This window comes from Coturnix japonica, chromosome 5 (assembly GCF_054131305.1).
Source record: "Coturnix japonica strain WE chromosome 5, WE-NBRP24, whole genome shotgun sequence".
Lineage (NCBI taxonomy): Eukaryota > Metazoa > Chordata > Aves > Galliformes > Phasianidae > Coturnix > Coturnix japonica.
In genome coordinates this window covers 45,392,000-45,416,492 of record NC_140667.1, presented here as the reverse complement: position 1 = coordinate 45,416,492, position 24,493 = coordinate 45,392,000, and the positions used below count along the sequence as shown (strand labels likewise).

Sequence of the window (24,493 nt, the reverse complement as noted above, 5' to 3'; positions counted from 1 at the left end):
TTTTGTCCATCATTTACAACTGACCATATCTAGCTGCGGTTCCAAGCACAGATTTAAATGCTTATCTGGGCAAACGTATTTCAGTTACTTTAAAAGTAGCTGTGGATTATAATCCCCTTATGCTTATTTCTTAAATCAAATGTAATGCTTTAGAAACAGGTTTAACACTTTTGACTTATTCCCACCCCCCACAATCATGTTTGATTTGATTAATCAAGGTTGAACAGTAGGCTAATACTGAAAGATCTTTTAAGTAAAATAGTTTCTGTATTAATGAGATCCAGTTTAGTTCAACTTTAAAAAAGAACAATATATTATTTTATTTTATTTTATTTTATTTTATTTTATTTTATTTTATTTTATTTTATTTTATTTTATTTTATTTTATTTTATTTTATTTTATTTTATTTTATTTTTGAGGGAAATGTCCTTTCTCCTATTATTAAAATGAATGAGAGCAGTGAGATGATTTTTTAAGAGTATTTTTTTTTCTTTTTTTTCTCAGCCTAATTGACTTGGATTTTGCTCATCTATGATAGGTTATGTTTTCTCATTGTAGAAGCTTTTTCCTGCTAAAATCATTCCTTTCACTAATGAGATCCATCCTGATATGACAGGAAGACAGCTCTTAAAACACCCACCGTTTTCCCCCATTCATTTGAATAGCAGCAAAGGGACATCTTTTAAAGTAATTTTTATCAGTGAGATTGAGCTGAATCTCATTAATAAAGAAATGATTTTACTCAAAAGAGCCTTCACAGTTGAGCTATAACTCAGATTAGTGAGATCTAGCCTGATTATAACTTTATAAGACATTGTACTTCTGCCATTCAAAGCATGCATCAGCTATGTAGAGACCATTGATTCTGCAAAAGCTGTTTCAGAAAGGCGGGTATGAAAGGTGAGAAAGGTGTCTGGAGGTGTCTTTCTTGTTATTTCATGAACATGGAAAGTGAATTCTTTCTTTTGTATATTAAGATTGGCTTTCAGTATATGTATTTTTATTTTGCAGAGCATAAGAGGTTTAGAGAAGTGGAAGTGTGCTAGAACACTACTGTTTGACTTTACCAGACATTTACATAAGCTCTAGTCAAGTACACACTTCTGTCCAACTTTGTCTCACAAAAAAACAGTACAAAATATATTGCTTGACAAAGGTCAGTCAAAGAAAGAATGTCTGCAATTTTTGTTTTAAAATGCTTATGACTTTATTATTATTATTATTTTGGTGGGAAAATAAGAAATAATTGATGAATTGGAAGAATATTTCTCTCAGAAAATAGAAAATTCATGGAGAATTGCTGGGCTAAATAATTTTGACTCGGGTATGTACTGGACCTGGAGGTGAAACATTTTTCTTTTATTTCACAGAGAAAAAATTAAGTAGTCACCACAGGTTTGTTTGTTTGTTTGTTTGTTGCATGTTTGTTTGTTTTTTTATAACTTTAGTCCTTCATACATGTCTTTCTTACACTATTTATACAATGGTTAGTTAGCAAAGAGCTGAATTCTCTTGGTTGTCATCAGTGAAGTCCAAAGTCTTTGCCCTGCTAATGAAAAGAAGTGGCATAAAACTTACTTCCTTCTAGTCTAAAGAAAGGAAGATGTAAGGGAAAGAAGGAGCTCAATACCATGCCAGTAAGGGACTGTTCAAGTACCAGGCCACTACTATTTCCTGGTGAATTCTTTATGCTGACATTTAATTCACAATAAACTTGGTTAGTACTGGGTACACAGAATATGCATGACAACAGCAAGCCTACTGAAGTTAAACAATCACAACAGAACTTCACAGCATAGTAAAGTGTTGCAAACAACACTAACGGCATATAAAAATGAAATGATGTTATATAAGCAGCTTTTCTACTCTATGAATCCCTGAATGAGGCTTCTTATTAGTTGTTCTCCTAGAAGCAGCTATGTCCAAACTGAACCACAAGTAGCTACATCAAGTTGAACTGAGTTAAGAATGTCCTATTAAATACTAGCCATACAAAAGCATAGAACATCTTTAAGGAGACAACCAAGATTGTCTTGAACAGTATCTTGAGAATATCAAATTAATAGGCTGCTAGTTGAAACCTCATGTGTGAAAAGAGATGACTGAAAGACCAACTGGACATATTTGGGAGAGTGTAAGCAGAGGCTATAACATGGAAAGACCACAAAAGGGAAAGAATACACTGGTCAGAGTGAGTTTGAGGTATTAGGTGCTGATAAAGTTGACAGTAGTAAGAGATATAGAGAAAGTGAAGGAAGATTTTCTACTTCAGAAGGACTGCATTTGAAGAATGACAGGCAATGGGAGATCTAGTGCTGGGTAGCAAATCAGCCCTAGGGTTGGGGTTAGTCACTGAATGTCTTGCTACTTGCATAGCAGTACTTCTACAGATGCTTCTGCTCTAGAAACTGCTGTGTTGCATACCCTATGGGAAATGTATTGTCTTTGCAGGGGTGTTCGTAATATTCTATTCCCTACAGGAGAGCAAAATTCTATTTGTTTTGCTATATTTAGCATGGTGAGTGTCATCCCCCCAACTTCCAGTCTCCAAGACTTCACTATGACTGAAAGATTAAGCCTGAGAGTCTTTTATGAGCTCATAAACAAATTAAAAATGACAATGAGGTCTAGATGGCTCAGGTTATTTGTGTTATGAGCTGTCTTTTCTTAGGTGAAGATCTCTGTTCCGTGTAGAGTTAGTACCCCAGAGAAATAAGCCAGACCTTCCTACTGTCAGCTGCACATACCTCTGTTTTCTGCAGAAGGAACCAAGAATAGCCAAGAGGGGCTCTGATAGTTCAGAGGCAGAGAGTGTTTGACATAATTTTGCACAGAACCTTCTTGCTTTACCAACTTCTTCCTTAAGCTCTCACGACTTTCATTCACACATTAAAAATTGAAGTGTAATATTCTGCTGCCTGGTCTTCTTAGACATTGTCTTTGTTCAGTTCTTAGTCACTGCTGGAATGTGCCAAGCAATGAAATGTTGGTCTTTGAAATATAGTTCTTAAGAGAATTATTTCTCTTAAGCAAGTTTAACTTTAGCTTATAATAATATTTAATTATGTCCTATTTAGTATTGTTCCCATTTTGCTTCTATCAGCCTTCATTATGAATGCCATGTTGCATCTCAACCCCTCTGCCTCTGAAATTAATGTCAACGCCAATATGTGAGTATTACTAAATACAGAGAATGCATAAGAATCAATTCAGCCAGCACTCCTCCACTTTCTCCGAATTCATTGTGTCACCTCCGCCTCCAGTGGCCTGTCTTGAAGAGCCCCTAGGTAATTCTTGAATGCATGGCACTGCTGCCCCCAGGCTCCCTGCAATACAGTTGTGCAAAGTACCCATTTTTTCTGTGTGTGTGTGAGAATATTTGTAAGCCAAGCAAGAGGAAAACGCCTGATATTTTCATGAGCATATGAACATTTGATCCAGAGGGAAGGTTCGCATTTTCCACCTCTGCTTTTTAAAGTGGAAATTTTCACCTCTGGGCTAAATAGTTATTCTGTTGTGAGCCTGCTTCAGGCAGTAATTAGGGGTGGAGGAGCCTCAAAGGCCAGGTTTGGCTGACTATTGTAAAGGACTGGACATTAAGCTGAAATCTGGATTGTTTTCTGCATAGAATCTTAACATAGAACAGCATTGTGACCCTTTGTGCTGCCCAAGCCCATAAATCCCACAAGGTATTTTCATTCTCACCTACCTACTTCTCAGCCTGCTAATGTCACAGTGGGTAAAACACATCTATCACATTGACAGAAAATAAATGTAGGAAATGTTAAAAAGTGTTTAATGCCTTCTCAGCTATATTCTCACAGTTTTTTGTTTGTTTGTTTGCTTGCTTGCTTTGTTTTATAATGTAAATAATTCCAGATATAAATAGGGATACTGAAAAGAAAATAAGATTAGAATAGGTGACAACAGTTTCAAAGGGAAAGTGGAATGGGAGGATTTCCTTCCTGCCTAAAAATCTAGCATCTTTCTCCCTTCTTCTGAGGTCTGTGTGCAGTGACTGGTGTCTGACAGCCAATGCCAGTTGTCTCTGATGAGTTCACAGGTCCATCATTTCAAGGAAGGGTAAAAGGTAGAAGAGAAGAGGCATTATACACTTTCCAATGCTTTAGGTATCTTTTATAAAAAGTGAAAACATTCCTACAAGACTGTTCTGTCATTTTCTACATTTCTGGGCATCATTACTGAGTGAGGACTTTGTGCATTCATTTGTGAATTGAGACTTTCTTCATAAAGAAGGATGAAGATATGCTAATTACTTATTAGCTCACTCTGCTTTCTACCACTGTTTTCTCAGCACAGGAAAAATAAGTGAATGAGCAGATTAATTTCTTTCCCTTTCCCATTTGGAAAGTCAGTTTTGTTTGTAGTTTGTTAACAAATGAAATTTTAATTTACTTGACAGAAATCAAATACTCTGTTTTTTATCATCTTGATTAAAAAAATATATAAATTATTACTGCAGGGTTTATGGCAATAAGCCTCCATTTAAGGTCTAATGGAAATTTATATATATATATATATATATATATATATATATATATATATATACTTAAGTAATGGTTCTAATTGATTTAAGTGGTAGCCATTTTTAAGTGGCCTGCTATTGAAATGGATGTTAGATAATAAAAAGATGGACAGTAAATCTCTAGGAGACTTTCATGTATAAATCTACACTTCAACTGTGAAATTGTTCTAATTATTGAATTATCATATCAGAAGTTTTAAATCTGCAAAAGATAAAGAATAAAGAAAATGCCCCGAGTTACGTGTTCTCTTCACCTTTTCCTGCATTCCACCCCCTCCATAAGAATCAAAGGCCTCTCTCCAGTACCTTGTTTACAAATGCAGATGTCATGGCAACTTGCAGTATATTTATTCTAACATTTGAATGTATGTTGAACTTTTAAATATAGCTCACAAGATATTGAGCCAAATTAATTACTCCAGAAGTAGTTTTGGAAATGGAAAGAAGAGTATAGGTCGAACTTTTGAGTAGAGGATGTTTATGGGTAAAGCTGCTATATGCTATATATTCTGATACAAATGCTCCAGGACAGTTGCCATCAATAGTATGAGTATAGTTCTATAAACCATAGAAATGATACAATGGTAGTCATCACGTTGTTGAAATGTGTACTCAAACTTTTATGCACATGAGATAGGTGAACCTATGATATTTTCTAACTACCTTCCCGATTATGATTCAACATAAAACTACCATTTCTATTCATATAACTGTGAATATAATTAATATTTGTTGCATTTGTTTGTATGAAAGCTGGCTTTAAAGAACAAGAACACTTCATATGCCAAATCTTCATCAGTTGCAAATAATTCCAGTGGATTTCAGTGAACTCCTCTGATTGGTGTTATTTGAAGTTCTCAGCTGAAATATTTTGCAGACATTTATTAACTTTACTGAGACTTGTGGAAGCTTGAGACTGTTCTGTGGTGTTCATTGCAGTGATGTTAGAGCAAAAAATAAATAGGACCACTAGATGTAATGTAAAGGGATTTTTTTACAGGTAGCAGTAAGCTCCTGTGTTTACACACAAGCTATCAACAATAAGACTAGACATCCTACACTTTCCCCAGAATTGTGTCTTGAGCAACACAGCATGGAAAGCAGGTGAGGTGACTGGGCTATAGTGTGTTTTTATTTGATAGCTATTTATTTTTTTTTCTCCATTTGTGTGTAGCTTATTCAGAAACATGTTTCAGAAGAAATCTGTTTTATCTGGAATTAGTCTGAATGATACAACTGTGATGTTAACAGCAGCGATGTCCACGATACCGACTGTAACCAAGTAAGTGTAATTGCACTAATTGATTTATTTCATCTACAGATCAGGTAACCGCTTATTAAAAAAAATTTCTAGGAGTAATTGGCCCCATGCGTTATACCATGTGCTATAATCATGCCACTAGGTGAAAATACATTGAATTTCCTTCCTCTTTAAGTTAGGAGACTCTTCATACCTATGAGACTTTCTTACTTAGGGGGAAAAACAAATGACTTTTGAGCTACTAACAGTAAAATCAACATACCTGCAATTCATTTTCCAGTCTACATTGTGCCTACAGATATTCTAAGCCAACTGAATTTCTCTTTGTGTCCAATAAGCATTTAAGTATTAGATCTAAGGTTATTTGTTATATTGCATAAAGGTGGGATAAAAAATAAAAACTGGAATGGAATACCTAGAGACATCAGGACCACTAGCTGTGCTGGGTATAATTTCCATTTGCCTTTTCTAACCACAAGTTCACATGACTGAAATGTTCCTTGTATGTGATATAATAAAGACTACGGTGAAACCTTGTTTTCTCTTAGAGTGTAATGTGTGATATCATGGCAATGACAAGCATGAATGAGATGCCAACATTTGGCACTCTTTGGTGAGCAGTGAAAACATTATCAGTGAGAGGTGTCCAGCAGCGTTAAAGAGTAGCCGAATCAGGACAAGTTCATATATGAGTCAACATCAACTTGATAGAATTTCTGCTTTTGGCAGTTAATGTTGACAATTAGTGCAGTGCCCTTATTACATATGCGAGGGACTTGAGTTCCTTGAGTGGACAAAGAGTACAAAAGCCAAAGAAACAGCTACTGGGCACATAAATGTCTTGTTGGAAGACGTGAATATATTTGGAAAGATAGCTTTGTGTTTCTGGCCTTAATCCCTTCCCTTAAGTATCTTCTTTCTGATGGTCAGTCATAACAGTGAAGCTGAATAAAGGGAAGCATTTTTGACTGGCTAGTGTACATCAGGCCCCATATACATACTGACTGAATTCACGTTACTTGTCACTTGATACAGTTATGAGATCTGAATGATTTTCAGTCACTTCAGTGAAGGCTGTATTTGAAACCTGGTCCCAAAGCCGCAAGGCAAGTGTATTACATACCTGTCAACTAACAAGACTTGCCAAAATGAATCTACTCATATGAACACATGATCATTATTGCTGTTCACACTGTGAAACACTACACACTGTGACAAAAGTAAAAAGCAAGAGGATTATTATGCTAGACAGTCACTTACTAAATATATTTATTGTGGCTAAATGAATATTCCTTTACAACAAAAAATGTGAGCTTTTGATAAATTTCTAATATTGAAAAATGTTATATGGGCAATTTAGTAAAACGTGACCTTATTCTTTTGTAAAGAACAAGCAAATATTTACATTCCCTTGACTGAACAAAGATTTTTTTTTTGTGCTTAAGACTACTAAATATTCCACACAGCAAGCACAAGTAGGAGCAAATGAATTCAGCAAGCACTTGGACTACTCAGGCCAAATTTCTTTACCTTTTCATTGAATATTTAATCATTAATTACATCCAAGTTATAAACCACTTACTAGTAAAAAAAAAATGGTCATGTCAGGGCAACCTATTGTTCACTGCATGAATTTTATATGTTTGTATGAAAAGGATGGATCAGTGAAACGGTGGACAAGACATCCACTAAAAAAAAGCTCCTTGAAATGGAATTTTGATGTGTACTTTCCCATATTAAGTTCACACAAGAGAGAACCTAAAGGTATACACAGAGATTTAGAAGTTTGTTCTTCTGTCAAGTATAGAAAATTGACTGCCTTCCAGATGTCTTCAAAAACAAAGGACTAAGGAGTTGTCCAGGTAGCCACATGTGAACTAATGAAACAGAGATGAATACCAGGTCCTTGAACCATGTTGGGCAATCATATTTACAACAAATAAATAAATAAATTTATGAGAAGAAAAATGCAAAATGCTTTAGAACGCCTCAAGCAGAATATGAACTGTGGCATTTGGAGATCTATACTGCAAACTAACAATACAGTAGATACAATGTTAGTTTATCTGCAAAGTGCTAAACTACCTCATACTATTTCTTCTTACAGATTTCATTAATTTGAAGATGTATTTGATCTCTCAAAAATGAAAATGTTAATAGAAATGAAAGTTGCAACTCATTGGCTTGCTCCCCACTTCTCCCTTTGTTCTGTGTAACATTTATCTCTTAAGAGCATTTCCTTTTTTGCAACAAGAAAATAGAAAGAAATCTATTCATTACTACTGAAAAAATTGTTACAAATAGCTGTGAGTAGTTTTGTTTGAGTTGTATCTGGTATTAGTGACAACTTCAAAAAGTATTGTGTAATATTAATTCAAGTCTCCCGTCCTAAAGGAAAGTTATTATTTTCATGATCATGTCTCAGCCACAGCTATCTTAAACTCCAGTGCTTTTCTGCAGTGTTTCATGGATTATGAGTTCTTGGTACGAGAACTAGACTAAACTGGTTACTAATTATCTGCCCCTTATTCTACTGGGTTTTTCTGTAGCTCTTGTCACTATGACACACTGAAAATTTTCACTGACTGTAGATCTTCCTCTAATTGGAAAAACATATTTTGTTTAATTTGCATGTTAAGCTAAGCATAGGAACTGATGGTCACATCAAATGGTACTGTAAAGGTTAAATAAGTAATGGTCCTTCGTTTTATTTTGTGCAAGACCAGGATTTTATTCTCATGTCTTTCCATATAGTCAGATTAAATGGTTACTTTGATAGACGTGATTATTGAAGGAGATCATTAAGAAAGTTTTGATTGGAGGCATTCTAGATTGTAGCGACCATGCCCTAAATGAGTTCACAGTCTCAAGGAATATGGCCCTGGCAAAATGTAATGTCAGAACTCAGAACTTCAGAGGAGTGAACACCTGGCTTTTTAATTGAATTGGATCCCCTGGAAAACTGTCCTTAAGATCAGAGTAATGGAACAGAGCTAGCATCTCTTTGAAGACATCTTTCTGGGAGCATGAAATATATCCACTCCCCAGAGTAAGAAATCAAGCAAAGGAGGCAGGAATCTGGCATAGCTAAGCAAGAATCTACTGGAAAAACTGAAGGAAATAAAGGAAAAGTACAGGTGATGGAAGCAGGGAAACACGGGCTGGGAAGAAGACAGGGATGACATCTGAACAGGCAGAGTTGCAATCTTCAGGAAAGCCAAAGTGAGTTCTTTGCCTCAGTCTTTCCAGTCAGTTAGGCTTCCCATGCCTCTTACATTTCTGAATCTCTAGGCAAAAGCTGGGGTAGCATTATCCAAGCAATACCAAGTCCAAGACCACCTGAATGACATGCACCCCAGGGTCCTGATGGAACTGGTTGATGCGGTTGCCCAGGCAATCTTCATCGTATTTGAAAAGTCATGGCTGTAAAGCAAAGTACATTGATTGAAAAAAGCTCCATCACTCCTATTTTCACAAAAGGGAGAAAGGAAGACCTGGGGGACTACAAGCCATTGAGCTTCATCTCTGCTCCTGGGAAGATCATGAAGGAGAAGTTTCTGGAAGCTATGTTAAAACATGTGTGAAATGAAGAGGCTATGTCCTAGTGGCTTGTTATGAATGGAGCTGCACAGTAGTCTATCTTATGTTACAGAACAAGGGGAAACGGCTTCAAATTTAAAGAGGGGAGATTTAGGTTAGATGTTAAGTGTTCTAGTGGTGAGGCACTAGAACATATTTCCCAAAGAGGTTGTGGATGCCCTATCCCTGGAGAAATTCAAGGCCAGATTGGATGGGATCCTGAGCAGCTGATCTGGTGGGTGGCAACCCTGATCATGGCAGGGGTTGGAACTACATGATGTTTAAGATCCTTTCTAATCTTAACCATTATGTGATTCATTCTATAATTATTATTCCACTAGAGAACATGGAATGGGAGCCAACTGGATTAGTCAGGTGATTTGCTAGAAAATGGAGAGACTGTACACTTACTTATCGGCATGTCTTACATCCTCATATGCATTGGTTTTAAGTCCTGTGATGACAGTAATGAAATATAAACAGGGACCTCTTCATCTCTCATCATTCTACAGCTAGAAAAATGTAAAGCAAATAATAATAACAAAGTCAAGCCCATACATACAAAACATGACTGCAAATTTAGGACCTTCCTGTTCAGCATATATAAATTAGTCATCTGTCTTCAATACGGAAAGGCTTTCCACTCACAAGGCTGTATCATACTGCTACAAATGGCACAAAACACTGCCGGAATAACTTTGGGAAGGTATTTGATTTTAAAAGTTTTTATTACGAATCAGACAAAGAAGCAAGAAAACACACAGAATCACATATCATTCCTGATTCTAAATAAATCATTTTTTGGTAAAATTTATTCTAATATTTTTAAAGAGTCAATTAAGTATTATTTTACTGATGCATATTGCTTTGAAAAACAGAGCAGCAACTCAAAACTGCCAAAAAATATATGAGTAAAATACAGATGAAAATTAGTTTTCCCAGATTTTAAGATATTGATGCATCATATCAAAGTAGACAATTAATTACTGTTGTCACAAGAGCTCTGTGCACAAGTACAAATTTTTAAGTGTGTATGGAAAATTCCCATTTTATCTTCCAGAGGAGAAATATCAGCTTTGAGGATAGCGGAAGATGAGAATCGGTTTGCAATTAATTACTACTTACCACTGATTCTTTTTTCTCCTTATCTTTATATTTTTATTTTTGTCCTTTTGCATTTTCACCTTTGAAGAACTATATTTAAGTTCAGTGAGTGTTTGTAGTAAAATCAGATTTAAACCTATTACAAATAAACACTGTGAAATCTTAAACACTTTACCATCTATATATTGTGCTACCCATGTCTGTGAAGACAGAGAGAGAAATTATGCAATGAATAAATGATTTAAGAATGCGAAATGATTTTTAATTGGTATGGTCAACAAAGAGTGCAAGCATTTTACCTAAGGTATCTATCATATAAATATTGTCGATTTTTCCTACTTCTATTGGCAGCTTCTCTTAGACAGCCTGCTATCAATATATTCCTTTTGTTTGTGACACAAAAAGCTTTCCACTATAATTTAGCTGGTTTTATTTTCAAAGAAAAATCTTGTGTTCTTTCTCTCTCCATGTATGCATAACCTTTATGAGGAAAGCTTTTACTTAGTGGGTGTTTTTCTTTGTTGTTGTACTGTTGTTGCTGTTTTCTTTCTTTTTTTTTTTTTTCCTTGAATTTCACATTTACTAATAATATGCTTTTCAGAAAAAGCAGGTGCTTTTACAGCATCATACAAGTGGTATGTTTTGAAGGAGCAATATAGCAGTACGTATCTTTTTGCCCTTTGATGTAAATTTGCAATGAAGATAGATTATAGCATCAAGATGTTTCTCTGTGAGTAATAAACTACCGAGCACAAAGTTCATGGTTGAGAATTGTGTGGGATACAAGTGAGTACCTTCACTACAATCAATTATTAGGATGATTATATTGTGTCTGGAGAATATGATGCTAATGACTAGCTAACGCTTAGAATACACACTCTTGACTTGAAAACCAATGACAGTTAAATGCAGCAAGGGGAAAGGCCTATATGTTGAGCTAGCAGCTCTCTAGTGTTGATAATGAATAATTAAAAATAACAGTCTTTACGTGTAGCTTGACAGTATACATGTCCTTTAAGTATATTCTGCTTTGTAAAGAACTTGGCACAATGACAGGCAGAGAACAGCATTATACTGCACCCTGTACAGAAACCATATAGGAAAGCAGGGAGTTAAACACCCTTGCTGCTGGGAGGGCCTAAGCAGGATTAGCTATGTATTTACTGCTAACCTTCTACTCTGTCTTCTAAACAAATAAATAATTGAAACCCATTATGTCTTTTAGGGGAGTTGCTCACATGCTTTCTATATTCACATCAAAGCAGAGATCAGTGTCAAAGAGGCAGCCACATTTAGCTGAGTCTCTCAGAGACTACTGATTAATTAGTTTTGTATTTTGGAAGTGCATCCAAAGATGTAAAATAGCATTTGTTTTTACTATTGCCAAAACTTGTTTAGGAGCTCTCTGGAGGGTGACGGTGATGTACTCAAGATGGTTGTGAAAGAAAAGGGCAAACAGTTCAGGTGTGCATGTGCCAGCAATTTCCTCCCCCACCCCCACCCTGTTAAGTTTCTGCATGAGTGTCCAGAGGAGTGCCTAAAGGAAAGGCATGCTGGTATCAATGGAAGTCAAGAATTGGATGATAATAGAGACATCAACGTTTCTCTTAATCAAGACAGTATAAAATGAAAGTTATAAAAGGACTGATAATTCAGTTATTAAAAACCAAATTAAAATATTGCCTTAGATAAGAGACTTGTATGATCTATAAATCCTGTTTAAAGTGTTGCCTTTTCAAAGTTTTCATGCCTTGGTTCTCGAATAACTTTTTTTCTTTATATACTGAAATGTGGTAATATGATGTATGGGGGTACTCAGTTATGGCAAATATTGCCTACAAAAGTGTGTTCATGTTATTTGCCTTTCTGTCTCTGTCTATATCAACTCCACATGCTGCTCTGGTGGCCTGCTTTGTACTTAATATAACTTGTCAAAACACATCTATCAGATATATGAAAAGGCAAACCTGGGTGGCCAGACTAGTCCAAGCCTGGCGTGGATTGCATTTTACCAAGACCACAGAAATCTCTTTTCCTCAATGAGATTAAGATGAAAAGCAGAGTTCATTGTTGTGCAACCAGATTTTAAAATAATTACATACACACTAGTGCATTAGTAGGCCATTTGTGTTTATTTGAATCCCACATATTGTACTTTTATGTGGATTTTAAGCAATTTTTAAAGCTGTCAGTACAAAAAAAAAAATTAAAAAAATAATTAAAAGTGATGTTATCACTTGTTTTAGGTAGCTTGGTTTGTTTTCTTTTTTTTTTTAATTCCTTCCTCTGTTTGCTTCTGTACACTGTGCTGCTACAACCCCAATACCTTATCTCTTTCCAAGAAAGGTGAGTATGTAGTTCCCTTTGGCTGGCAGACTTCTGGCTGTTCTTTGAACCACAACTAATGCTACCACAATATCTTACATATATGACATGCTCAGTGTTCACCCTCAGATTGCCTGAGAACACATGTTATATGATACAGAAAGGAACACTGCACATGGAATGAAACTCAGGAGTTTATTCTTCTGCTTTCAATACCTTTTCATCCTCAGAGTATATTGCAGAATGTAAATATGTCTGGTTCAGCATATTCACTAATTTTACAATTTTTTCCTTCAAATTTCTAAACTGAAGTTTTTTTAGGGAAATCAAGAGTTGTGACACTATTAAAATCCTGCACCCCATACTGCTCCATGTGCAGCATATTTACACTTACCTTTCAAATGCACAGGTGGAACAAACTATTTTAAACATGACTTTCTGAAGAAAATTTTGATTGGATTTCTCAAAGGAGTCCAAAATCATATTGAATTTATGAGCTGAAAATCTCTTCCTCTCCAACCAACATGGGACAGAATCATTCTATAAAATTGTTGCATCCTGGGATCTCCTTGGAAGTGCAAAATGTGCAAGAGAATGACCATGAAAATATATTAACATTTTTATCCTGTTTGAGCAGCTATTACACTTGCATTCAAAGAAATGCCTGAAGCACAACTATTCCGGCACAGCTAGAATTCTTATAGTTTTAGCTTTCCACAGTCTCAATCTGCAGAGTGAAAAGCATTGAAAAACACAAGTTTCATTAAAAAAGATAACCCTTACCTTCCAGGAGGATGTATACAGAGTTTCTACCCGCTGGAGGGACAGGGGCCTCCAGGAGCACAATGATACCCATCAGTGCTTCAGAATAGTTCCACATTCTCCTGGCTCACTGGGTGGCTTGGCTGCAAGAGTTGGTTGTAAAGTTAAGGATTATCACTGAGGGCTCTGTATTTGTGTAAGCGAAGAGAAGAGAGAAAACTGGAGGCATCCTGCCAATATTCTCAGTGCCTGTATGCTAACTCCACTGGAGAAGAGCAGTGTGAATGAACTGCTTAGGAATGGGTTGCAGGATATCATTGTAGAGACACCACAGGCAGAAAAATTGACACTCAGAGGTAACTTCTTTAAGTTTAGTGGAGACATAATAAAGTGGAGTTTTGCTGGCTGTACTGGCACTGAGAGAGTCAGCAGCAATCATCTTTCTTCTAATAACCAAATGTGCTGAACACAAGCTGGTTATTGCAAACACAATTATTCAGTAATTGGATAAGCCTAAAATATCTTGGATACATCCTTGATCCAAGAGCTGGCAGCTCACTGATTATATCATTGTTTGGCAAAGAGGCCTGCAGGCTGCAGGACTCATAAGATCCATACCCAGAGCAGACTGCTGGACCCACTATCATGAAATAGGTTCCAAGTTACTGATTCAACTACATTGTTGGAGAACTGGCACAATTCCTGCAAGGCATAGACACAAAACGCTTTAAAGATCTAAATATTAAAGATCTAAACACTAAACAAGAGCTGTGTAACTGCACTCTTTCAAGGTTTGCCTGCCCAACAACATGAAACGTGCACAAGGTGGTGAAGGAAAAATGTGGTAGAACTATGTGGCACACAGGGGCACTGCTGATAGAATTGGTTTTGTAAAAAGTCAGCATCAGAAACAATTTGATAACTCAATCAAAAATTCTGCTGAGGAAAATGAAACCAAATGAAACCAAAATAGCAAAAACAAAAACAAAATGACAGAAAAAAAACAGACTTCATTTCTTTTCTGCTTTCTCATTTCAGAACAAAGGAAATATATTAGAAAAGCATTGGTCCTAAAGATCAAGCAAAAATTGAAGCAAGCATAAGCTCAGCAGTAGAATAAGAAAGCTCATGAAATTTAGTCTTTTACCAATGTACTACAGAACACTTCTAAGGAAAAGTGCAGCTAAAGACAAACAATGATTACATAATTTGATTAGGCTGGGCTAGGAAGCTATTACTACAGCTAAATGAGAAGAAAGGCAGATTTAGGCAAATAGGTTTATTTAAACTATACATATGTGAGGGCTACTCTAAAAGTAATGCCTCCTATTTTATCATGTTGTCCTACAATATCAGAAGCAATTGTTTGTGGTTTGGCAGTAGAGGTTGAATCTTCCTGACTATATCCCTTTATATTCTGTTGTGCGATGGATGGCAGCAGAGGGGCAGTCTGACAAAGTGGCGTCTGATATGGAAGTGCGTATGAAATGAAGGTGTGTCACTGAATTCCTCCATGAGAAAATAATGGCACCCAAGAACTTTCATTGATGCTTGCTGAACATTTATGGAGACCAAACAGTGGAAGTGAGCATAGTGAGGTGGTGCATTTTAGCATGTCAGCATCAACAGTGGGTGCAGATTTCTGCTAGCATGACATGCAGACTCTTGTTCATTGCTGGTGGAAATGCATAGCTAATAGTTGTGACCATGCTGAAAAGTAGTGTTTTGTAGCTGAGAATTTGCAATGTCAAACAGTGTTATTCTGCTTTTTGTATCTGTTGCAGTTTCTATGAAAAGAAATAGGAGGCATTACTGTTGGAGGGAGTGACCTACATGCATAAGTATCTCTGAAATACTTATTTTCCACTTATGAGTGAGGGAAGATAGTTTGAATTTAATCAATATTGAGGGCATCTAATTACAGACACATATTTCAATAACTGAGGCCGCTGACAAGATTTTAAGATCCACCTGTTTTAGACCTCCAAAAGATTCAAGAAATGGTCTCAATTTGGATAAAAATTCAAATGCTCAAGCTAAGTTTGTCCAATGCAGACAGTACTACTTGAGTACTTGAGTGTATAGGCTCATATCTCAATTATTCTGTGTGAACACGGGGAATGGATCCTCTCACCAGGAAAGGTGTAGCCCTCAATGTGAGTAAGGTTGACAGAATCAGGATTTTAGTACGACTGAAAGCTTATAGTAAAACAGCTTTATCTGAATTCTACATCTTTAGTCATCCAGGGCTATCATGCAGTATCTTCAGAAAAGGTTTCTAAGCTTTAATCATTGTCTTCCAGGCTGTAGTCTCTGTCTTATTTGAAACAGCTATCTTTCCCTGAGTGACTTATCTTGTTGGATCTGTGGTACCTGACCTACTTTGCAGCACTTCCCTTGGTACCACCTCATCATCTGATGGCCCAAGCAAGCACTCAGAATTGAAACTTGCTCCTAATAAAGGACAATAATTAAATAAAAATAAAAACACATTTGACAGCCCACAACAAAGGCAAATCTCAACAGCTTTTGCATGTGTCTGCCTGCTGAATCAAGCAGTAGTTCCTGTCCCCAAAGTGCTGCTGGATGATGGATCACCAAAATGACAAAAAATAAGAGTAATACTTTGCAGTGTATTCTTTCTCCTCTCTGGAATCTTGGAGAACATCAGACATGTTAATTAATCATCTCTATTTTCCTGAGGTTTACTGTTAGACCCGTTTAACAGGTGGGTAAACCACTGCACAAAAGTGTTGTGACTTGCCTTCTCTGAACTCTACACCTACGTTGGGTCAAGATGCTCCAGCACTCCAGGCTTTATTTAGAACAACCCCATCATTTCTTTAATGGTAGGCAATTTCCCTTCCTTTAGGATGAATCTTACATCCTCCCTATTTGCAATTTAAATATCATAGGAGATGAATGAGTCAATGGTAAAATTCCCATTGAGTTTAAGGAGTGTAAGGGCATGAGATTTAATTCTGAAGAACCCGTGTGCTTGGAAGCATTTGTTTTTCTTCCCCCCTCTGGCCCACATTGTTATTAACCAGTTAAATAACAAGTGTTGCCTCTCCTAGCAGATTTGTTCTGCTTTGAGCTTTGCGTAACCAGATTGTCACTCACTTAGCAGAAGACCACATCAAATGTGGAAAGGCAAGGTTACTATATACATTGTATACAGTACAGTGAAATAATTTCCAGTTTCAATTTTGAATACTGTTTTGGTCACTTAAATTTTCCTAATCAATCAGTTTGTATTGCACTATGAAAGAACATTCCTGTCAAGGTAAGATTTCTAAATTTGCACCTGTATCTGATAGGATAATAGCTATGACACCAAATTGCACCTGTTGACTGCAACCTTGTGTCATGTACCAGTTGAAATTACCTTAAGCTTTTTCAGCATTACAGATTTTCCAGTAGTGAGGCCATTCTATTAACCAGGGGATAACAAAGTAGTTTCTGCCCATACTCTGTGAGCTACAATCAATGGCATACAACACTTCAAAAGCCATATTCCAGCAGCTTTCTCACCAATCACAAGTGTATGGAGAAAAGTCACATTCCCTTAATCAAACAAATTAGTACAGTTTATTTCCACTTGGTGCCAAAATATTGAGGACATTGGCACTTCCCTTCTCCTTCTGTTGTCTCCTTGGCTTATTTTCTCATGCCCAGTGTTAGCTGATGGTAGACGCCAGTTTCAGCTCACAGCCTCCTGGACAGTGCCTAGGACAGCTTTCACAAAGAAGAAGGGGGAAGGGGAGAAGCTCTCATGCTACTGTGTTACCCTTCTAGATCCCTATGGGATTGCCTCTTGCTCTATTGCAGAACTGAGAGGCTGCCTTTTCACTCAGCTGATTTAATTTAATTAGCCTCTGTGAAGCAGAGATTTAAAGTTGCTAAACCAAAGCTTACGAGAATCCAGTTGACAAAATGCAAGGGACAAAATCAAAAGCTTATTTTTTGCAAAGTTCACTGTGGACCAGCGTGAAATACATGGTAAAGATCAAAAAGTCTTAGATATTTGTCAAAAATATGAGGCTTCAAAGACAGAGTAATTTAGCTTAATTCTGAGGAGCATTAGCAAACCTGCAGTAAAGAATTAAATCTTGTCTCTTGTGCTTCAGTAAGATTTTCAGATATACAGTTCTGTAATTCATCAAAATACCACACAGTATGTGCAAAATAACAATAAAAATATTCCTTGACCCATTTTCTTAAGCTTTATTCCCAATTATCTTTAGTTGCTTCTGAAAAAGATACTTTTTATTTCAGGTGTTAAAATATCTGCAGATGTTGTTCTTTAAAAGTTTCCCCTATTTTAAAATAAATTGCATTTTTCTGGTAGTATTTCCCATTTAAATCTATCAATTTTTGATTGTATCTCGTGTGTTCTCTCTCTCTGGTATTAGTTCTTTTAATTTATTTCAGTTGACTCATTTATTTTCTTGATATCTTCTGAGGTTTGTAATAGTACTAACTGGTTTACTAAACACAGCAGGCGCTAAACTCTTCACCTTCACAACTGACATTCTTTCCTCCTTAGAAGAACCCAAATCCTGGCACACATTAGAGCTTTTACCTCTGTCTTCACAAGGTTTTGGAAACAGTGTCTAGAATCCTAGATTCCACACAGACCCAATATTTCCTTATTTGTATAGCCTCACCAAGGTTGAAGGATCAAATGGATCTCCCTCACAAGAATACTTTGTGGGTCCAAAGGAGTTCTGTTGAACTGAAAAGTCATGCTCTAGAAAATATGTTACTTACTTGACAGTCCTTTTCATGTTATGTTTTACACTGAGAAGCAATAAATGAAGAGCAAATGATTGTTCAGTAAGTAAAAAATGTAGATCCGTAAGACATTAATTTATCAAAAATTAACCTAAAATTTTCTATATTTTATACACGCTTTTCTGAAATTCTGGAAGCTGAATGAATTCTCTGTTTTGTCTACTCTAATTGATTTCATTTCTGTTTCATACTTGTCATTGTAGTGTCTATCATGCCTCATCTAATTCTGGATGTGGAAATGATTATGAAAGTAACACGTTAGACCAGTACAGCAAACCTGTCCCTCTCTCACAAGCTGCTGCACTCAATCACTCAGTGCCTTTCTCTCAGTTGAATTATGCAGTGGTCAACTCTCTTCCATACAATGGGTTTTGCAATACTGCTGAATGGATGTTTCTGGCATGGTCTCATTTAACAGATATTCCCATGTGGTTTCCATGCATCCCCATACTAATGCTGTTCTCTGTATAAACACATGGATTGCATTACTCAGTGCCCTTTTGATCTAAACATAAAATAAATTAAAAAAAATATCCCAAACGAAGTCAGATTTCATTTCAAGCTACTGGGCAACAGCACAGTTTCCCCTCTTACGGATCTTTCACCTGTGGCTGAAATCCTAGTTGCATTCTGAATCGTTCTTTTCTCTTCTGCCGGCACTGGCTCTTCCCTTGAATTTATGTGTGTCTGTGTGATTTTTCTCTTACTTTTATTTCCTGGCCTCATAACCTCTCATGAGTCTTCAACCACAGCTAAAATACGGTGCATCAGCTCTTGCCTGCTTCCTCCTGCTGGGTGGGAAAACATTAAAACATTGGGAAGGATGGTCATTCTCTCTTTGCCAGCCTGGTTTACTTTTTTTTTTTTTTTTTTTGTTTTGTTTTGTTTTGTTTTGTTTTTTTAATTTAATTTAATTTTATTTTCTTGAGGCAGATTCCCCACTGGTGTAAATAGCTGAGCTTCTATGAATTTACTTTACTTACACTGAGGGTCTGGGCCTTTGATTTACTTTTCCCAGCTGTAACCATACTGGCTTGTTCATTTACTTTTATAACTGTGGCATTCAATTCCATCTGAGCGCTACTATGGTGCTGTGATTTAGCTTAGACCCTACTTAACACAGGATTTATTATCTTGGTAGATAAATGATGACTGTATACTATTTCTCCTAATAACTTGCATACTTCTGATAACGTAATGTGTTGAGCACATTGGATGCAGAAGGGTCCCAGGTGCTTTATAGCATAGTATACGAATTATATAAGAAGATAACTTTGCTCCCTGCTGAAATGCAGCCATTTCTGCTGAGAAGCACACATAACCACACTGAAGAAAATTTTGGGATGCAAAGTGGTGTCCAATTGAAACTGCAAGGGGAATTTTGTGTAAGTAGAATATAATTACCCAAGCTGGATGTCAGCCAGGACTCAGGGAACACCCTGGATTTTGGAGGAACTGCCAATGGGAGATGGAGATGTTACTACAGGCATACATGTTCTCATTTCTTGATTAATTCCAAGAGGATAAGTTGTTGTCTTTTAATTTCCTCTTTACTGCTTATCTTTTTTTTTATCAGCTGCTCTTTCTGTAGCCTTATTATGTGTCATGTTCTGATTTCTCTCTTCTTACATTTCCTCTCCTACATTTCACACATCCCAGTGTTTCACCCCTTCCCCAAACATTCTTTCATCCAAAGTCCTAGAAAAAAAAGACAAAGTGAGCTGTTTACATCATGTTGTTGTTACATCATATTTCTCCATATAAGTACATACAAAATTTACAGAATCAAAATTAGTAAAATATGTTTGTTTGTTTTTCCCCTTGATTCTTAATTTTCTTCCCTCCTTGCCAAGATCATGCAATTGAAGAATGGTGAAATACACCAAAGACATTCCCACACACAACCCTCTCTAAAAGTGCTTAGGGCTTACACTAAAATCAATGGCAAAAATTTTTGAATAGGAAAGGGTTTGATGCTGGAAAGTCATACTGAGGTGAATACAGGCAGTCACCAAAAAGAACTCTGTAATTCTTCATTTCACTGTATAAACTAGACCTCCACTGGCTCCTGAAACATAGCACCAGGGTGCCTTAGTAGAACAAACTGGCACAGCTAATCTTATGCAAGGCTTTCACTCAATACGTGTCACTGAGTGTCATGGGCTATATTTCAGTGTCTGCTCCACCAGTGACCAACTGTCCAGCACTTTGTTAAAGGCTTTGACCAACCTGAGCAATTTGGAACAATGTTTGGATTCCACGGGCAAGGAATCACTTCTCAGAATGGCTGGGATTACTGTTGTTTTTTTTTGTTTGTTTGTTTGTTTGTTTTTAATTTTTATTTTTTGGTGGAAAATTACGTCTCTTTCTTCTGCAGGCAACAAAATCTTGGTAATAATGAGAATACGCTCCAATAACTTTAATAGTAACTACTAAATATGTGAAACATTTAGGAACAGTATGCTGGCTGACCCTTGTCTCTCCCACTCAAAGTAGCGTGTTCCTCTTTAATGCAATTTTTCACTCTACTAAGTGAAATCAAATGTCAAAGTTCACTAAACTTTGCTGGTTGAAATGTGATATTTTTTTCTTAACTTTGTTGCAACATTGTCTCACTTTCTGTGTGAAATATTCCACTGTAATCAAAGGCTGATGAAATATCAAGTCTCTATTAATTATTATAGTGCCTAGCAGCAGTGCTAGTGGGTGGAGAACTCATTCCTTTCAATTTTGTGTTGAGATCTATCCTGTAACATGAGTTCTCAGGTCAAGACCTCAACATATACTCTGTGGAGAGTTTCATTCAAACTTCACACATTAGGAGATGTGCACTTCCATTTCAGTACAGTCCTAAAGTAAATGTTTATATGTTTTACTTTGAATACCATCTTTTTTCCCTTACCTGTGCAGCTTGAATCAATTTGAAATTTTAGAGTTAATGTGTTTGCTGAACTGATTGTCAGATGGTTTATACGCGCATGATGAATCCCTAATAAATTGTCAACTAACCATGCAACCATATGAGTGAAAGGGATGATGGTTACAACAAGAGCTAGAGTATTTTAGAATGAAAAATAGAAAAACCTTCCTTGTCAGTATGTCCTTCTCATTCTTGAAGCAAGGGAGAATCAGAGCCTTCCTTTTGTCTGGAGATTCTGCAGATGTTCATTTTTGTGTACTTAATTAGCTGCATTGTCAGCGACATGAACTTTTGTTAAGGGAAACTAAAAATACTTGAACAATAAACAGAAATTGAGTGTAATAATTGTACACATTATTTACTGGAAAGAGTTGAATTTATTATTATTGACATCACTGTCATCAGGGTTATCATTCTTATTACAGCTTTGCTGAGATGGTAATTCCAGAGCCCAGGGGAGACAACTGTGCTATACAGAAGGTGAACATAAAATGAAAATCCAGTCCCTGCTCCAAACAGTTTGCAAACTAGGGAAATAAATAAATAAATAGATAAATCAGAGTTTCTGAAAGAAGAATTCATTTGTGATTAAATATCTTTTATTTTCTATCAGATGATTTATAGATGCTTTTAAAACTCTGGAACTGCTCAAAACTCCACTGAAATCTATGCAAAAGCACAGCTAGGACTGATTTATTCCTTGTCATGTAAAATCCTACAGTTTATCCATACCAGAACCGTTTTCTGTAGAACTGAAATGAAACCACTTCTGGTGTGAAATACAGCAACTTTTACACACACAATTTCTTCCAAAAAAGAAAAAAAGAAAAAAAGAAAAAAAAAAAAAAAGAAAAAAAAAAAAAAAGAAAAAAAAAAAAAGAAAAATGCTTGACTCTTTAATGGCAGAAAACAAAGAAAACTGTCTTTATCTCACCAAGATTCCTGGCAGAATGCAAGCAGATCTGGCCTGGTGCAATTGTTGTCTTCTTTTGAGTTTGCTGAGAATACTGGCATAATATCTCTGGTTTTTTTCCATCTGATCTCAAGTGACCGCAACTGCTCAGAGGTTTGGTTTTCTCTGATCTAAGTGATTGCAGCTCAAGCACCAGAGTGTCCCCAAGCACCATGCTGGGAGGCTGGCTCCGCACTGACTCAGAGGGAGCATTCCCATCTAGCTGACTCACCAGCACTCAAGTGCACTGCCAGCGATCCAGATACTAAACTGATCCTCCATCAACATGGGGAGGGGGAGGGAGGAGAACAGATTAGTTCTTAAAAATGAAACACTGACGGTACTGAGTGCATCAGTTGGGTCGTTTTGCCATATGCAACAGACCAAACAAAACAACTTAAATGTCCAAGTTAAGTTTGTTAAGCAGATGCTGAGAGAGTTTCTGCTTCCTTTTTCTTATTTTTTTTTTTTTTTTAATTTTCCATAGGGTTATTTACTACATATTGCATCCAGACAAATTCATGGTCCTTTCAGTGGGACTGCACAAGTAGGGTTTTCAAACTTAATTTTTTCCCCTCAACCTAGAATCTGTGAAATGTCTGTGAGGAGAAAGTTTGTATAGTCATTATCTTTTATTAGATTAACTGATACAGTTCGTAAAAAACAACAAACTTTAAAGCAAATAAGCTCCTCATCAGGTTTCAAATCATGTAAAGGCAGCAATGAGAAAAGAGTGTACAATAAGATTTACTATTATTTTGGCATTTGTGTTCATTCCTGGTTTATAAAGCTTCTTCCAGTGTAACAACTGCCTTTGTAGCATTTTTTTTTTTTCTTTTCATTTGTGTCAGATGCTTTTATGGTCTACAGAATAAATAAATAAATAAGTACATAAAATAAAAAGAGAGAGAGAGAGATTTGCGCTTGTTTTGTTTTTCACAATGGAGCTGTAAATCAATGTTATCAAGCAAAATTCTGAACACAAAGGTACAGAGAAAAAATCAGGTGAAGAAATAGATTTTACTTTGATAATTCAGCCATTTCAAAATTCATAGTAGTCTTATTCTAGTTCATAGCAGAAATTTACTTCAAATTATGATAATTCTGCCTTGTCAGAAAAATCCTTTTGATGGAAACTGTTGACATTGATTGCTTCCTATCTTGATTTGACAGAGCTACCTAGTCAGATGGGGAAACTGTTTTCAATGCAACACTGAGGAGCACCCCATCCAATAATATAACTCTTTAGTTCAGGAACATTTAGAAGAGTATTTTTGCAGGGCTGCTCTTGCCTAGGCTAGTATGCCTGGGTTCTTGGATTTTTTGTTTATTTTTCAGAAGAGAGAAAATCCATCTTATTGTTGCAGGTATAACACAAATATTTAGGGAATTAAAAACATAGTAGCAGGGAATGGAAATCACAGTAGAACAGGCGGCATTGCATTTCATGAAGGTTATCCCCTTCACCAGGATTTTTCACCTGATTTAAAGATGAAAGGTAGAGTAGTTCCTCAAACTTCTTCTCTTTGCATTCTGTTTCCTTTCCACTTTCCTTCCCTGTCAATAGGATCCCACTAGATTATTAGATAATTTCCTTTGGCTTAAGTGAAAGACAACTTTGTTTGTCAGATGGACGATCATGTGTCTTCTATTATTCTACATGTTTAATTTAGTTCATGGACAGAGGCCCAATAATGGAATATGATACTTTACAAATCAATTAATTAGTTACCTCTTGAGCTCCTAGGAGAATAAAGGTGAGATTTAAGAAAGTAACAGAAAGGACATTTTGTACTTTTTGTTAATTCATGCTATTTTTTTTATTTTATTTTTTTATTTTATTTTATTTTATTTATTTATTTATTAGTTGCCAGGTAGTAAGAGAAGTTATAATATAAAACATACTTTGTAGCTGTGACAAAACATAGACCTTTACTTGCAACTGAACAATGTATAATAATGGAGTTCTGATTCATGGCAGAGAAAAATACTGCTGAAGGAAATATTGTTTTAATGAAGTACTTCAGAGGGAGCAAAAAGTATTTTTAGGACAGATATGAAGGCAAAAACAGTAGTCAGAGGAGACAGATTGAGTCTGGCCATTCCTCCATTCCAAGAAAAGTCCAACTTTGATTGCACATTAGGGGGAAAGATGTGGTAGTTTGACTGAGAAAGTCTGTTTAGTTTTTTAACAATAAACATTAAGCAGCTGTGGGTTTTTGTGCTAAATCTTATTACCAGAGTTA

The 24,493-nt window shown here is 36.2% G+C and overlaps 1 long non-coding RNA gene across 1 annotated transcript; it reads right to left on the bottom strand.

Moving 5' to 3' along the window:
• Nucleotides 1-5,864: 5,864 nt before the first annotated feature.
• On the bottom strand, nt 5,865-22,375 carry LOC107315266 (uncharacterized). The gene is made up of 4 exons (XR_014947263.1): nt 22,230-22,375; nt 13,600-13,721; nt 9,799-9,899; nt 5,865-9,231 (listed from the first exon to the last, which is right to left on the bottom strand). It is a non-coding gene; the product is annotated as an uncharacterized LOC107315266 (long non-coding RNA).
• Between the last annotated feature and the right edge of the window lie 2,118 nt (nt 22,376-24,493).